Source organism: Aethalodelphis obliquidens, unplaced genomic scaffold, assembly GCF_003676395.1.
Source record: "Aethalodelphis obliquidens isolate GAN/ISIS:26980383/991018 unplaced genomic scaffold, ASM367639v1 scaffold10, whole genome shotgun sequence".
NCBI lineage: Eukaryota > Metazoa > Chordata > Mammalia > Artiodactyla > Delphinidae > Aethalodelphis > Aethalodelphis obliquidens.
The window spans coordinates 22,230,303-22,245,392 of NW_020837954.1; the positions used below are offsets into that span (position 1 = coordinate 22,230,303).

Below are 15,090 nucleotides of genomic sequence, written 5' to 3' on the forward strand. Positions count from 1 at the left end.
ATACTGAATGGGCCACTATATATAATACCACATGAAGTAGGATTTCACTCTCACAAAGCACACTATTCAAAGGCATTTTTTTCCAGATGTCACCCTCTCATTGGAAACGTTGTTTCATACTCACAGAGAAAATAAAGGAAAGAAACTGAGTTTTCCAACTACAGCATACTGTCTTCTCTCAGTGAATTGCCATTAAAATCACAAGCCATTTGCTATCTGTTCCCGATGGACATACGAACGGACACATGCCATCATTTCTTTGCCTGGATCTTGACTCAGGAAATTTATCAGAACCCAATTTTTAAGCAGTAGAAAACCATAAAGAGTTTAAATATTATTACTATTATTTGGCAATGTTATTTATGGCAGAAAATGGGGAATCACAGAATTTAAGTTATATAGGCTATTTCTAAGAATTTGGAGGTCATAAAAGAGGGGCCACATGTCTAAAGACAGATAAACATTCAGATACACATTCTGAAAGAGATCAGGTCAAGTAGTTTGATTTTACTTCTAGGTGCATCTCCGAAATTAATCTATCCCTCCACAAACACCCGTTTCTTATACCCTACTGCAAGTTCAGCACTGAGCTGGTCATTTGGACAGGAGTATACTAAATAATGACATAAGGTGATCCTTGCTCTCTAGGAGTTTGCAAGGCCTTTAGAAAAACAAAATATAGGCATGAATCATTATATAATACCTGTCAACATACAAAATAACTATTGATACAGATTGACCTTGTGCCTTATGTACAATTAAACAAATTCTTCCACACAATTCTAAAGAACAGAAGCTCTCAAAAAGGAAAGATTTTCCATAACCCATTTGAAAACAAAATCTGACATGGCCTGAGCTCTTTTGATGACAAAAATTGCCTTCAAATGATTTGAGGCTATTTAATAAAGTTCATTTCTCCCACTTTATGTTTGATATAACTCAGGGTATAGAGAGGGCTGGAGAATATTAATATTTTTCATCATGGAGTCACTGGTGATGTTATAAAAAATACTGTATGTTCACCATAACCTTTCTATAAATCTTAAAAACTGAATCTTAAAATGGCCTGGAGGATTCACAAAGCATATTGTACATGTAACATAAAGAGGCAGGTAATTCCATGAAATATTTGAGGTATAAAGTTAAAAAAACAAAGTTATAATTCCCAGGAGAAGAGATGAAGAAAGAATTCAAGAAGTCAGCAAGGAAGCTTGAAGGGTAGGCAAGGTTGGGAAATTGGTCAAAACAGAGGAGATGAGGATGCAGAAGACACAACAGGAACACTGTGTGTAGACAGCAGTAAGCCCAGGCCCTTCAGCAGCAGGAGAGGGCCAAGGTCAGCTAGAATACAGAGAGCAAGAGAAAGAGGAGAGGCGAGGTGAGGAGGACATCGGTTTGGGAGGATGAAGGATTACATGTCAAATGTAGGAAAAAAAAAAAAGCACAAGGAATTTGGAGTTTTATTAGTAAAAAAGTACAGAATGAATGTAGAATTTTTAGTGACAAGTATTATGATGAGCCCTGAATTAAGAGAGATGGATCTGGCAATGATATGCAGAAAAATTCAAGAGGAGTACTACAGTTGTAGGAGAGGTCTGCAGGAAGCAGGTGTGGGGTTCCGCTGAGGGACTGGAATAAAACAGTTGGAGGTGGGATTACAAAACGGCATCTGTTACCCTTTCTCTAATTTAGCTCATTCTGAACATTGGAAAAGATTTCTAAAAGCCTTTCTTTATGTGTTCACTCCACATTTTGAATATAACTCTTAGGGCTGGACACTTGAAAATGGCTGAAATTGACTTCATTCACAGCCATCTGGATGTGTTGAATACATATATGCCTCATAGTTACCTCATAAAAAAACATGAATTTTTATATTCTAAGCCTAGTGTCAAACCCAAGTGACCATGAATTAAAAACAAAAACCAAACAAAACAAACAAAACTGCTGCACTCTAGCAGAGTTTAAATGCTTTCATTTCATTTTCAATTTAAGAGCTTGAAAGTAGGCGTACTTTTCAGATACTTTAATATGTGGTTTCAGCCATACCAGTATGGGACAGATGCTAAAAACTGTTAATTTCTCCCTGTATCAAGAGAAGAGAGCTAAGTTTTTCAAAATATGAAGTATCAAAACAAGGTCACATGTCATATCCTTGGCCAGGCTGACAAGAACCATTTTCTTTAATTGTCAAAGGAAAAAAAAATTTTTTTAAATCTTGCCTTAATTTAAATTTGGAGGTAGAAGTCATTTTAATTTTAAAGAGCTTCTTATCTTGTATAAATCTAATTGCTTTTTTTACCCTCTATAAGTATCTTTCCAGCTTGTCTTATAAAGCTAGCCAAGAATTAATATTCCAAATTATTTCATCTGACTCATGGTATAGACAGAGCTGCAGAGCAAAGCTTACTAGGTTTTCTTGGGACTGTTATAAATTTGAGACTGTAATACATTCTGAATAAATTCAGAGAAAGTATTAGTCACATAATAGCCTCAACTGTAATACTTTACTACTCAAACTTTTACTTTAACCTCTCAGTGAGACTCAGAATTTGCTAGATTTAAAAACATGTGAAATAAATCTAATTAAACATCCTCATACATGTTTTTCAGATTCAAATCATTTTATTTGCTACTTTATTTGTACAAATTATATTGCTTCTAACTTTTTAAAATGAAATATGTATGCAATATAGATTTGATAGTAGTAGACTTTATCTCAGGGAGAAAATTAGACTCAGAGGGTCCATGAACTGGAAATCAGAACACTGAATACCAATCTTGAGTCTGGTTGACTCAGCAGGAACATCTGCCTGTCATTTAACTTTAGGCTAAGGAATCTCACAGAGCCAATGGTCTGTTTTCTAAAGGTCCTTTTACTTGGTTTAATCAATGAATTTACCATTTTAAAATGACAGATAAAACTTTTAAATGATTTTTTAGATACGAGAAAGAACCTTTACTGAATTTAGACACAAACATTTTGTTTCAACTTGTTGGTAAAAATAAACATAAAAATATCAACATAGCTGCCCATTAGAATAGTCACCAACTTTTGTAAAAAACATTGCTCCTTTTCAGTAAATAAGTTTGTTCAAGAATTGATAGTTTTTACCTAACAACCTAGCAATTAAGTGCACGTTGATGTAATAATTATACCTATTTTCTTGAATTCTTTAATATACCTAGTGGAAAGACTTTCTAATTGATGCCATATTTCATATCACTTTTCCCTTAGTACTTTTAATACACATATACATTTTACTCACCAGTTTATTTTTCAAACACGTTCCCTTCCATGTCTATTTTTCAAATCTCCAACTAATTATAAACTTCTGTAGGGCAAAGGCCTTGTGTTTTTGTTTTATCTCTCACCATATCTTCTAGTTAGAATGTTTTACACATAGTGGGTCCTCAAATAACATTGCAAACTGACTGACTATAACTGGAAGTAGCCTTTGGGGACCTCCAGTCCAGAAGGCTCTGAATGCTTGGGATTTTCACAATCAGGTTGAATGAGCACAAGGACCTAAAGGCAGTAGGAACAGGTGCAGAGCAACTGAGAGAAAGCTGTTAGTAGCTACTCTGGTTCTGTGCCTGTGGAATCAGGAAAGGATTCCAGTCCGTGCTCTGTGAATAGCTCTTAGGAGGGTGTGTTTGATCAGTAATGAATGAGAAACAATCAGCTTGAGAAAGACAGGGCTAAACTGGTTTCAAAGAAACTCTTCCATTACGTTCTCTGAATAAGAAGCAGTGAACAGGCATGAAACAGGCAATGTTTATGGGGAATTAAGAAGTGCTAAGTCTTCTATAGACCCAGCGATATGCTTCAGAATCTGTTCCACTAAATTTGACAACTGTAAATGAAACTCACCAATAGAAGAGAATAAAAGAGTATTCAAGATTTCTTCTTCTCTAGAGATGAAATAAAAAAATTATACCTTGAAATTGATGCTGGACAAAATCCTGAACTTATTATTAAAAAAGATACCGGGTAATTACATGAAAATTATATTGCAAATTAGATGAGTCAAAATACGTGCTAATCAATATTTTAACACTATGTACAAAATAACTTTTGATAAAGGTTATGAAAATACAAATGAGTCAGATGTGTAGCTGGCTCCTGAAGCTAAAATCAAACTGTTAATATTCTAGAATAATTTATCATCATACTTCCCTTTATCAACATGTGTCTTTTTGAGTTCCCCCAGAAGCAGTCTCTATGATGAAGACTCAAATGCAAAATGGGCATTTGAAAAGTGTTCCCAGAAACACCCATAAGGTATTGGGAAAGTGTGTGTGGGGGGGAAAAAAAAAAAAAAAAAATAAATAAATATAATATAGATATATATATATATAAAATATATAAATGATGCATTATTAAACTGGTGACAATTGTGAAGAATTAGAATTTAATTTTCCCAAGGAACTCTGGGAAACAGTGAAACAGTCTCTCTGAGTCATCCCATCCAAGGACCATGGTAGCTGAGGTATTTGTACACCAACTCCCACTAATAATTTTTTCAAAGATATGGGGGTGAGCATTAATTTCTCAAAACTTCTACCTGCTGAGAATATGGGCAGAGTAGACTCTGGAAACCAAAAAAATCTCTAGGAAAAGAATTTTCAGGTACATGCATTTGGACATCACTCCAGTGTACCCAGAAATAAAGAATGAGAAGAAGGTATCAGAGGTCACCAATACATTTTCTATTGCAATAGTTGATCAGGGAAATTCTGTATTTTTGGTACACCATGACTGAGAGAAATCTTTTTTTTTTAACATTCTCCACTTTTACACATGCAGGAACTCTTTATAAATATTATCTCTGTGATTAATCATAGGAGGTTAGAATAAAAATGGTAATCAGATTTCAGTTTTGCTATAGGAACCATCCTTCACAGATGAATATTCTTTTCCTGTTAAAAAATCTATACTAATATTTAGGTTTAGAAACTAAATCTTGTTCGTCTAAAACATACTGCAGGTCAAAATGTAAAACTGGATTAACCCAATTTATTAAACTGGTCTGCTTAAGTAAATAGCAACTACTTCATACTTCAGTTGTTGCAACTTTAGACAAAAATTGGATTCTTTTCTGATGAATAGAATTTGACACATTATAAAAACTAAAAATAAGTCATAGAATGAAGTTGACATATTGGCATTATATTCTTCCATTGAGACACAGTCCTACCCTTGTTTCATGAAAGAATGGGAAAAATGACAAACTAGAAAATGGTTCAGCTGCAGAAGATATTAACGTAGAGTTCCAAGGGAGAGAAGTCTTAGACCAGGAGTATTTCCTACACTGTGGGCAGGGATTGTAAAATTGGAGTCTGAGAAATTAGTAATTTTCCTACTTTATCCATTTAGTACACATAATCAATAAATGGATTTCTTTTCTTTCATGTGGTTGTTTTTGCTAAAGTGTATTTACTTCTGACCCTTAAAATGTGCTAAAAAGAACAAAATGACCAATACTTTTTTGAAGACTCTCTATAATTTCATAAATACACTGTAGAAATGGAGAATAGATGGAAGTAGTAATCAAGAAAATAGTGATTAGAATAAGTATAACAGATATCCCTAAAACCTCAGTGGCTTAAAAAACAACAAAAAATCTTCCTTTCATGAAAATTGCAATGCAATTTCTCCTACTCTTATAGGTCTCCTGGGTAGCTTTCCTCTACATGGTGACTCTGGGGAATTCACTGAAGGTCCAGTAGTTAGGAGTCCACGCTTCCACTGCAGGGGGCATGGGTTCGATCCCTGGTCAGGGAACTAAGATCTCACATGCTCCATGGCATGGCCAAAAATAAATAAATAAATGATGATTTTTGTTATTCACAATCTTTCCATTGTGTGGCTCCAAAAAACAATGGGTCGTCAGACACTTTACTGGAGCCTCTGTATGGAGAGATAGATAAATCAAGACACTCTGTACAGAACTGTGTGAGATGTTTCAGACACTCAACCTGAGTATGGCACATGTCACTTCCTCTCACATTCCACTTGCCAAACTTGTCTCATGACCCCACTAGACAAACAGACTGGGAAATAGAGTTCATCTGTGTATTAAGGAAATTAACACTGGTTTGGTAAACATCTGGAAAGTGTCTATCACAGGTCATAACTGATAGCCTAAAACTGGAGGTGTGTTTAGTACAGCATATTAAAGTGGGTTGATCTTGGTCTTGCCCCTAGGATATATTTTAGCAATGAATTTGATGAAATTTAGGAAACAAATAATATTTTAAACAAAATAGAAAAATATAAAATGAATAAATAGGAAATATAATTCTACAACAAAAATATTTTAAAATCTTAAAATACTTACGCACAGATAAAAATAAAACAAAATTAAACAGGAATAAATATAAGATTCTGCCTTCAGGTTATAATATAATCAACTGCACAAAAAATGTTAACAGAATGTAAATTTTCAAATGTCTAGGTGAAAAACATTCTTACCACAAGCCAATTCAAATCAACACAGTAAAAATATTATTGCTTTAATTTTTAAAGAATCCAAAATAAATAATTTTATTAGCAAGAATACAAATTTCTTGATTATAAGGATAATACTTCCAATTTAGACTGTGTGGATCACCTGATATCTATACTAAAGTTTTTGGGGGAAATACTGACAAACTTAAGCAGTTTGTCAAACTCTCCCTAATGGAGAGTCCATTAGAAGGTAAAATGTTTGGAAACTGTCTCATACAAACAACAATAAATTACATAAGAGTAATGAATCAGTAAAAAAAGGTGCAGGGAGTCAGATTGCCTTTGTTCATATATACAAAATGGTCATGTGAAAGAAAGAGTAGACATATGTTTGCATACTTAAAGTCCTAGGAAAGGCAACATAATTTTAAAAACTCTACAAATGTTGCACAAAATATTGAACAAGAACTTAAAGAATAGTAAAGAACTTGTAAGCTGAAAATATATTACAGAAGCTAAGTACACTTTAAGACTCTGAGGAGAAGAAATTAGATGGGTTTAAAAGGAATGTAATATACATCTTTATCTGTCTATTCATGTCTAAGATTACAGGAATTTAAGCATTCTTAGCATGATGCTAACATGGTCTTTGACCTGGTGGGAGTCTCTATACACTCACTGTAGTTTTCACTAAAGGGTTTTTTTGTGTGTTACTAAGTTCTTTTATTAGTAATGCTAACACTATTCGGGAATTAGATTGGTCATGTGTCCCGTGAGTAAATAACTCTGATAAGCAAGCATTCTTCATCTGCAGATACACAAAATTGCAAAATTCTGTCTTGAAATTTATTAACAGCATAATTACCATGACAGCAACCCATTTTTAATAAACATTGTAGTTACCATATCAAGCATCATTAAGACCTTCCAACCCAAGGGAGGAGGGGTGGTGGTGAGAAAATTATGTTTCATGAGATTGATTTAATGCAGTAGTCTTGCTACCAGAATTTCCATTAGTCGTTGTAGACATTTTTCCTAAACTTTGTCGTCCAGAAGTCATGTTGATGGGTCTAATAAAAATAAACTCAAACAACTCACTGCCAATATTTTTTAACTGTGACGTTTATAATTCTAACACAGGTAAATTGCATCTGAAGAATAAATTGATAACATGTCATCCTAATCTCCCATTAATTTCTCAGGTGAAGATGTAATAAAAAATCTAACAGACAAGGACAAAAAATTTCACCGCTTGTTCTGGATATGATGAAATGCAACAATCTACCTAAGTGAAATTAAAGTGGGGAGTATGTTTTAGAAATAAGAAGGCTTACAAAATGTTTAATGGATATTGGAAAAGATTTGTCTCATGTGTGAACAGTGTCTGCACAGATGAAAACTTATTAAGCTAACATCTCTGAATCTAATTTCTTTTTGAATTAAGAATAAGTTTTAATCAAACCCTAACCTTTAAAGTTGTATGACCTCTATTACCCTGTGAGCAATACAGTCATGGCTGAGAATAAGTGAAAGAATTATGGGAACACATTCTCAAAAAATTGTTTATACGCCCTCAAGAATCTCAAGGTAACAAATATATTTTAGTACGAGGACTTCAAAATTCTATGAACCTACTTTTTTTTTTTTACATATTGTAGAATATACTCTCTTCCTCCAAAGACAGATATTGGAGTTCCTTATGAGTGGCCATTGTTTCGTAGGTCAAATGAAGCAGTATTAGTATTAGGAGAATGCTGATTCTCATCAGTAATTCTGAAGTCCTAAAATTATAATTTCTTCATTTTATATTTCACATAAATAGCAGATAATCATTCATATGATCTGAAAACATTAGCAGTAAAATCTCAACACAATATGACAGCCCACTTTTCAAATTAAGCTTTCATTCTTCCTCTAAACCCACCATTTGAGTCACTATTCCCCAAACACAGTTCATTTAATCTCTCTTCTGTGTCTTCAAACTACTCACTCATTATGGAATACATTTGGCTTTCCCTTCTGTTTATTTAAACCTACTGTGTAAGAACTCTGAAGAGTCGGGTATTTTCCCTATTTACTAGCTAACAAGTTAGCTTGCCACAGCTTCATGGAAGCTCACAGAAGACATGAGACTCCTGGGTCAGAAGCAAAGGACTTTATCACCCAAGTCTCAGATGAGCCTCATGTCGTCATAGGTTCTCCTCCTTCAATTTCCATAGGAGCAATGTGGGAGCAGTCCAGGTGAATGCTGTACATAGTTTGCGACACAGCTAAGGAATCCGGAGTTTAAGAAACTTCTGATCTTAAAAGGTCCTACTAGCAAACCTACCTAATCTTTGTCCCTGAGGGAGACATTACCTTTATTATCCTGGTCAGGAAGCAAATCTTTCTTCTGCTCTGGAGGCAGATACTGACTCTAATATCTAAGGCTGTTTGCTATACAAACATCCTGGAAAAAGAGAGTTCAGGACAAAAAACTACCAGAAGTTTTCAGATGCATGTCAAATCTCATCCTTCAAACTACAATGTCAATCCTACTTCTTTAATGATAAGAGGCCACAGTACCATCTCACTCTTCCATTTTCTGTGCCATCTGACACATCATTCATATTGTGTGGCATCATTTATGTTATTTACTTTCTTGTTTAACATTTGTGTCCCATTTAAATAAATTATATATTTCATGTTGTCTCTTTAAGTAGTTCAAACTCAATGAAGGTACAAATTATGTAATAAATTCCTTTTTAGCCTCACAAAATTTAATGCAACTATATTTTGAATAGCCTCTCAAATATTTGTGGCATGAAGAAGGGTAAAAATTTACTTTGTAAATGTCTCATCTAAACCACCAGTAAACAAATGGTAGTGAAAGAGTTTTATTCTATCTGTTGGGGGGAAAATTAGTTAGAGTGTGGCAACAATGTTCCCTATGCTATTGTCTGTCCTTTTCTTTTAAGATACTTTTTCAGTCAACTTTATTTGGTGATTTGGTGTCAAATATCAAAGAACATCAATTCTTATGGAGAATTAAAGAAAAGTGTAAATATAATTAGAATTGACAACAATCTTCTGATAAAATCTGGAATGGGATTAGTTTTCACTTCTAGGAGCTTAATAACAAGGACCTCCAAGGCAAAATCTTCAAATCTATATTTTATGAATTAAAAATTATCAAATTATAGATGCACATAGTTTAGAAAGCCAATGATTATACAAAACACAACCTCAAGTATTTCTAATACCCAGAGGCAACCTTTCAAATTCATCTCTTAACCATTCTTGGTTTTGCTTTCATATTTCTAAATGTTTAACTGCTCTTTATAGATTTTTTTTTCCATTTCCACGTTGTCTTACTGATTTCTTCCTGTTGAAGAGAAGCCTTTAGTTCTCTTGTACTAACTCTCCGCCTTCCCCATATTCCTTATATTTATATACTTATGGTTAAGTCAACCGCTATTGTTATCATTATCCAAGTATCTCTTCAGAGTTGAACCTTGTAATATATTCCAATTAATTTCATTTCATACAACTCTTTCTTTGTGTTCTGTTATTAACACTCACATTTTGTTTCCTCAATCATGTATACACCCATCATTACCATATTATTAAGCTTTCCATGAGAAGTGTAAAATCCTTCTCTAAACCATCAGATAGCCCACTAGTTGCATCTCTCTCCTGAAGACATCCTTCATGAAGCCTCTTCTCCCAGACTCAGTCTGTCTTGGTTGCTCTTGACTTCCGAGGCACAGCTATCATCATGGTATTTTGCTTGGTATCATCTTGGGATTCCCTTCTATATTCTCCTATATACAATCTCCTATTTTTTAAATCAGTTTTGGTGGAACATATATAAAAGTAGTGTCCTGAGAAAGGGAACGTGGCAGAAATAATTTGGAAATCTTATAGGTCTAAAAATGTCTTCTTTCTTCTTCAATACCTGAAAAAAATATGTCTGGTTATGTAGAAAAATTCTAGTTTGAAAATAGTTTTCCTTCAGAATTTCAAAAGCTTTACTCAATTGTCTTCTAGCTTTCCAATTTCTATTATGCCATTTTGATTCCTAATTCTTTGTATGTGATCATTTTGGAAAAAATGAAAATCTCACTGGAAACATTTAAGATCTTCATTTTTATCCTAGTGTTTGAATTGCATGTGGATGTGTTTTGGTGTGGATCTTGCTTACTCTATGTGCTAGACACCTAGTGGGTGCTTTTTAATTAGAAACGTATGTCTAAATATGATAGAAATTTTTATTAATTTTTTTGAAAATAATTTCTTCATCTCTATTTCTCTTTTTGGAATTCTATTCAAACGTTAGATTAGCTGGACCATTTCTCTAATCTTCTTATCTTCTCCTTCTTCTTCCATCCCTTTGATTATTAAATTTTGTTTTATTCTCTGTAAGATTTCATCAACTTTATCTCCATCCCTTTTATTGATTTTTATGTTAACATTTTTAATATTCTAAGAGTTCACTGATGTTCTCTGAAAATTCCTTGTTTCTCTTTTCCTATTCTTGTTATGTGAATGCAACATTTCCCTTTTTTTCTGAGAATACTAATTAAAAATATCAATAATTGTGTTTTATTTTGTAGTTGGGCTCCCTGAAGTATCCTTGTTTCCTGAATTCTTTTCCCCATTTATTTTTCTTGGTTTCTCTCTTTTATTTTTTAGAAGATTGTCTCAAACGTTTGGTTATCTGGTATACTCACATCTAAGATTCAGTTATAAAAGAGCTTATTGGTAGCTCTGTTGATCAACAGTAGGCTTCACTGTGAGTGTATTAGTGAGGTTGTTTTGACAAGGACCCTTTTGTCAGGATCTATAGCCTTTTCTCCAGAGATCATCAATTTTCCTAGATAGGAATTCTCCAATATTCCACCAGAAAGGAATTCTCACAACCAAGTGTCAAAAGGGATTGTGATGAGTATGTAAACTTTCACTTAATAACCCTGAATTAAGACTATGTTGCCTTTTGTTTTCAATGATTCCATGTTTCTTAGTTCAAAGTTTCTCAGGCTCAGCATCTCACAAAAATAGATTTCTAGCCTTCTGCAGGGATTTGACTAGGAAGTTGGTGGGAGAAAGGAGGTAGTTGGGCACTGAATTGTGTGAAATGTGAAAGGAGATCTGAGTATTTAACTCTTCTTATATAGACCTTCAACCACTTCTTCTGTTTTTAGACTGAATTATACTCTAAGAGCTAAATGGTGTCTCCAATTCCTGAGTTATTAAGAATTCTATAACATTTCAGTATGCCTAGTTCTGTCCTCCTACATACTGACAGCTTTGATTCAATTTTTCTTTAGGATGCTGAGCAGTGGCCATTCCCTGATCTGATTCTTTTCCTTCAAAATTGTTTTCCTGTCATCTCCTCTCCCATTCCCTCTATCACTGTTGATATGTGTTTTGCTGTTGTTACTGTTGTTTTATTCCTTTATTATTGTTTTAGCATAGTTTTAGGGAGAAGATGTGAAGAATGAATATGTTTGAAAACAGCAGGTTTAAGTAGAACTAATCCTACATGTTTTTCTTAAACATATAGCTGTTAGTTTTCAGACCCTCAGAAGCTATTTCCCAGAAAAATAAGAATTGTAATTGATGAGCTTTTGATCAGAAATATTTGTATAAACGACTAGGTCAGATTTTACAAAAAAATAAGTTATGTGGTTATGAAATCTGCTTGTTTACAAATATACTTTTAAAGGAATTATACTTCATTTTGGAATGCTTTTAGAATTCTTAGGAAACAAAATGATAGGTCATGATAAACTGAGAAACATAGCTATACCTTCTCAAAATAGTAACACAGAGAAAACCAAAAAAATACATTTGGGTAGTTGCTTTATAAAACCTACATGGCCCAATTATTCTACTATAATAAATTTTAGAAAATTATGTGGGAAGAAATTGTTAATTTAAATTAATAAATCTTCCCAAATTGATCAAAATATTAATATAGTGTCACAAATATTTCAAAATATCTATCTAATAAAATCACCTCATTTTATATCAATCAGCATTGCAGCAGGTTCCTCTTCTGAAAATAAATTTCCTTATCAAAATAATGAGGAGTTAGCACTAAATTTTATTTTAGGTAGGTATTAGCTCTAAAGTCTAGAAACTTATGATCAGAACATGGGGTTTAATGAGAGATACACATTTTTACTATTATGAAATCTCTCCAGGATGGCTATAAACTTCATATTTTATGGAAGATTTTAAAAAGACAACCTATAACAAGGGATTCAAGGATAAATTCTAATATCATTTATTAGAATTTTTGTTAAATCTAAGCCATAGTTTGCCTCAGCTTGTTGTTGCAAATATAATCCTTACCTGCAGATTATTTTGTATTCTATGCCTATACTCTGCTCCAAGTTCTACCAATGTTGACAAATTAGTTTAGAAAAAGAAATAGTAATCTACAGTATAGTTGATGATTCTAAAACCATGACTTCAAGCATAAAAAAAATAATAATAATTAATCCTATTGTTTTAGCATTTCAAAAAGTAGTTACGGCAACAGCACCTGAAATAAAGTTGCTCACTTGTTTATGGTTTATAAAAATGAATTTCTATTCAATCGACCAGTCCAACATCAAATCAAAATCCAAGTAGCAGATGAATCTTAAGACTATAATCCAATTCTAGATGTCAAGGTTGCCAAGTTTAAACTCAGCACTGATATGCTAGTCATGTTGCTACTGACAATGATAGGACAGGTTTTAAAGTATAAATATTCATGTAGAGAAAACATACTTGAGCCTAAAAACTGTGTTGCTTAAAAACTGTGTTTTTCAATCAAGGTTATATTTGGACAACATGGATTCCCACAAAGGCCTAATTGTCTCAATTGTAAAGTATTCTTATCAGTCAAAACATGTTTGAAAACTTACTATGTGAAGGAATTTATTTATTTAAAATTTCAAAATAGGCATAACTACTTAAAACGCATGTCTAGATCCCCATAAGAAAGATCTTCTCTGGGAATTCCCTGGTGGTCCAGTGGTTAAGACTCCACACTTCAACTTCAGGGGGCGTGGGTTCTATCCCTGGTCAGGGAACTAAGATGCCACATGCTGCACAGCCATGGCCAAAAAAAAAAAAATCTTCTCTGGAGCTGAAGGTAAGGTATTCCCAGGAAAATTTATATTATTGAGATGTCACATTTGTTTATACAGTCCATAATTGAATACGTTATTCTCTCAAATAATATAATTTTAGACAGCTTTCTAATAAATCCTTGTCACCAGAAACTTACTGAAAGTAGTACTTCACTATGGTATGCATCACCATGACATTTAACTTAAACTACATAGAACAAGATGTTTGTCAAGTTTGGGTTGTGTGGGAAAAATCCCAAAGGAGGCGTAGAAGAAGGGAATAGAGCTAGTGCCTTCAAGCATGGCTGCTTGGAAGGTAACACAGGCCTTAAAAGACTAACAGGGCTTGGGAAAACTGGAGGGAGTCGTGCTGTCAGTTCCACCCAAGTGTGCAATGTGAACTAAGATCCTGAGGCACAACTGAGTCTGGACAGCAAGGGATATGAACAAACAGAAAAGAGTGGGTATAATGCAGAATAGTACTGAAAAGGCTTTGCAGTAAGAAGAGAAGCCTCTTTTTAAAAGTCTTTAAAAATGTCATTTCCCTCTTGTATTAGATTTTTAACACAGCAATACCATTTTATTGTTTTTATCAAACTTATTGGAGTGGCAATGCAAGTCACAATCTCTTATTCAAAGCCTTAGGGGAATGTTTTTCAGAATATTTCAGATTTTAGGAAGATAATAAAGTACATATACCATGTATAATATAACACAGCCAGCAGGCTCTGTGGCAACACTGTGTAATCAAATACATTATTTCCAGAGCAAAACATATGATTATTCAGACAAAGTAGGGTAAATAAAGACCAGAAAAAGTCTTTTCTATTTTTGTATTCAAGTCATTTCAGGTTAGATGTTGCCACCAATAAAATTAAACAAAACACACCCATTCAATCTGCAGAATGTTTTAGATTTTAGAATTGTGTCTAAGGTATTGAAGTGACCAAAACTATACTTCATGACCAAAACTATAACAAAAAACACAGATGCGTACTTTAAAAAGTTATATTATAGAAGTGTTTAATTCATTTAAATTAAATTTAGTGTCATTTAAAATTATATGTGAAAAACACTAAACATAGTATTTTTTTAAAGTATATGTTACTATAAATATTTGATCAGGGGAGGGGTGTCCAGAGGCTATACTGTTGGGAAGCATAGGGGTAAGGCTAACCTGAAGGCCTGTAAGGACAGGGAGAGAGCAGCACATAGGCTACAGACGCCCTAGTTATGCCAGGGGATGCCTAAGGGACTAGGAAATGCTAGAAAGATTGGATATGGGCTTCTTCTCTCTCATCCTTTACAGGAATGGTGCAAGCACCTGAATGTGGAAGATGAATCATAAATGCAGCCTTGTCACCCACTTCTCAGTCACCTGAATAATTACATGAGATACAGAACAGGATCTGATAAATCACATATAATTCCCATCACTTTCCCAACTATGCAACACTTACCCTGATTGAAAGAAAAGAAAAAAGGAAAGAATGAAAGATGGGTAGAAAAACAGGAACTCCTCACTTGTGT

General features: G+C 33.7%; 1 protein-coding gene across 1 annotated transcript in view; it reads right to left on the minus strand.

Moving 5' to 3' along the window:
- The window catches only part of MDGA2 (MAM domain containing glycosylphosphatidylinositol anchor 2), an 848,836-nt gene that overhangs the window by 390,669 nt on the left and 443,077 nt on the right, over window positions 1–15,090 (minus strand). The window lies entirely within an intron of this gene.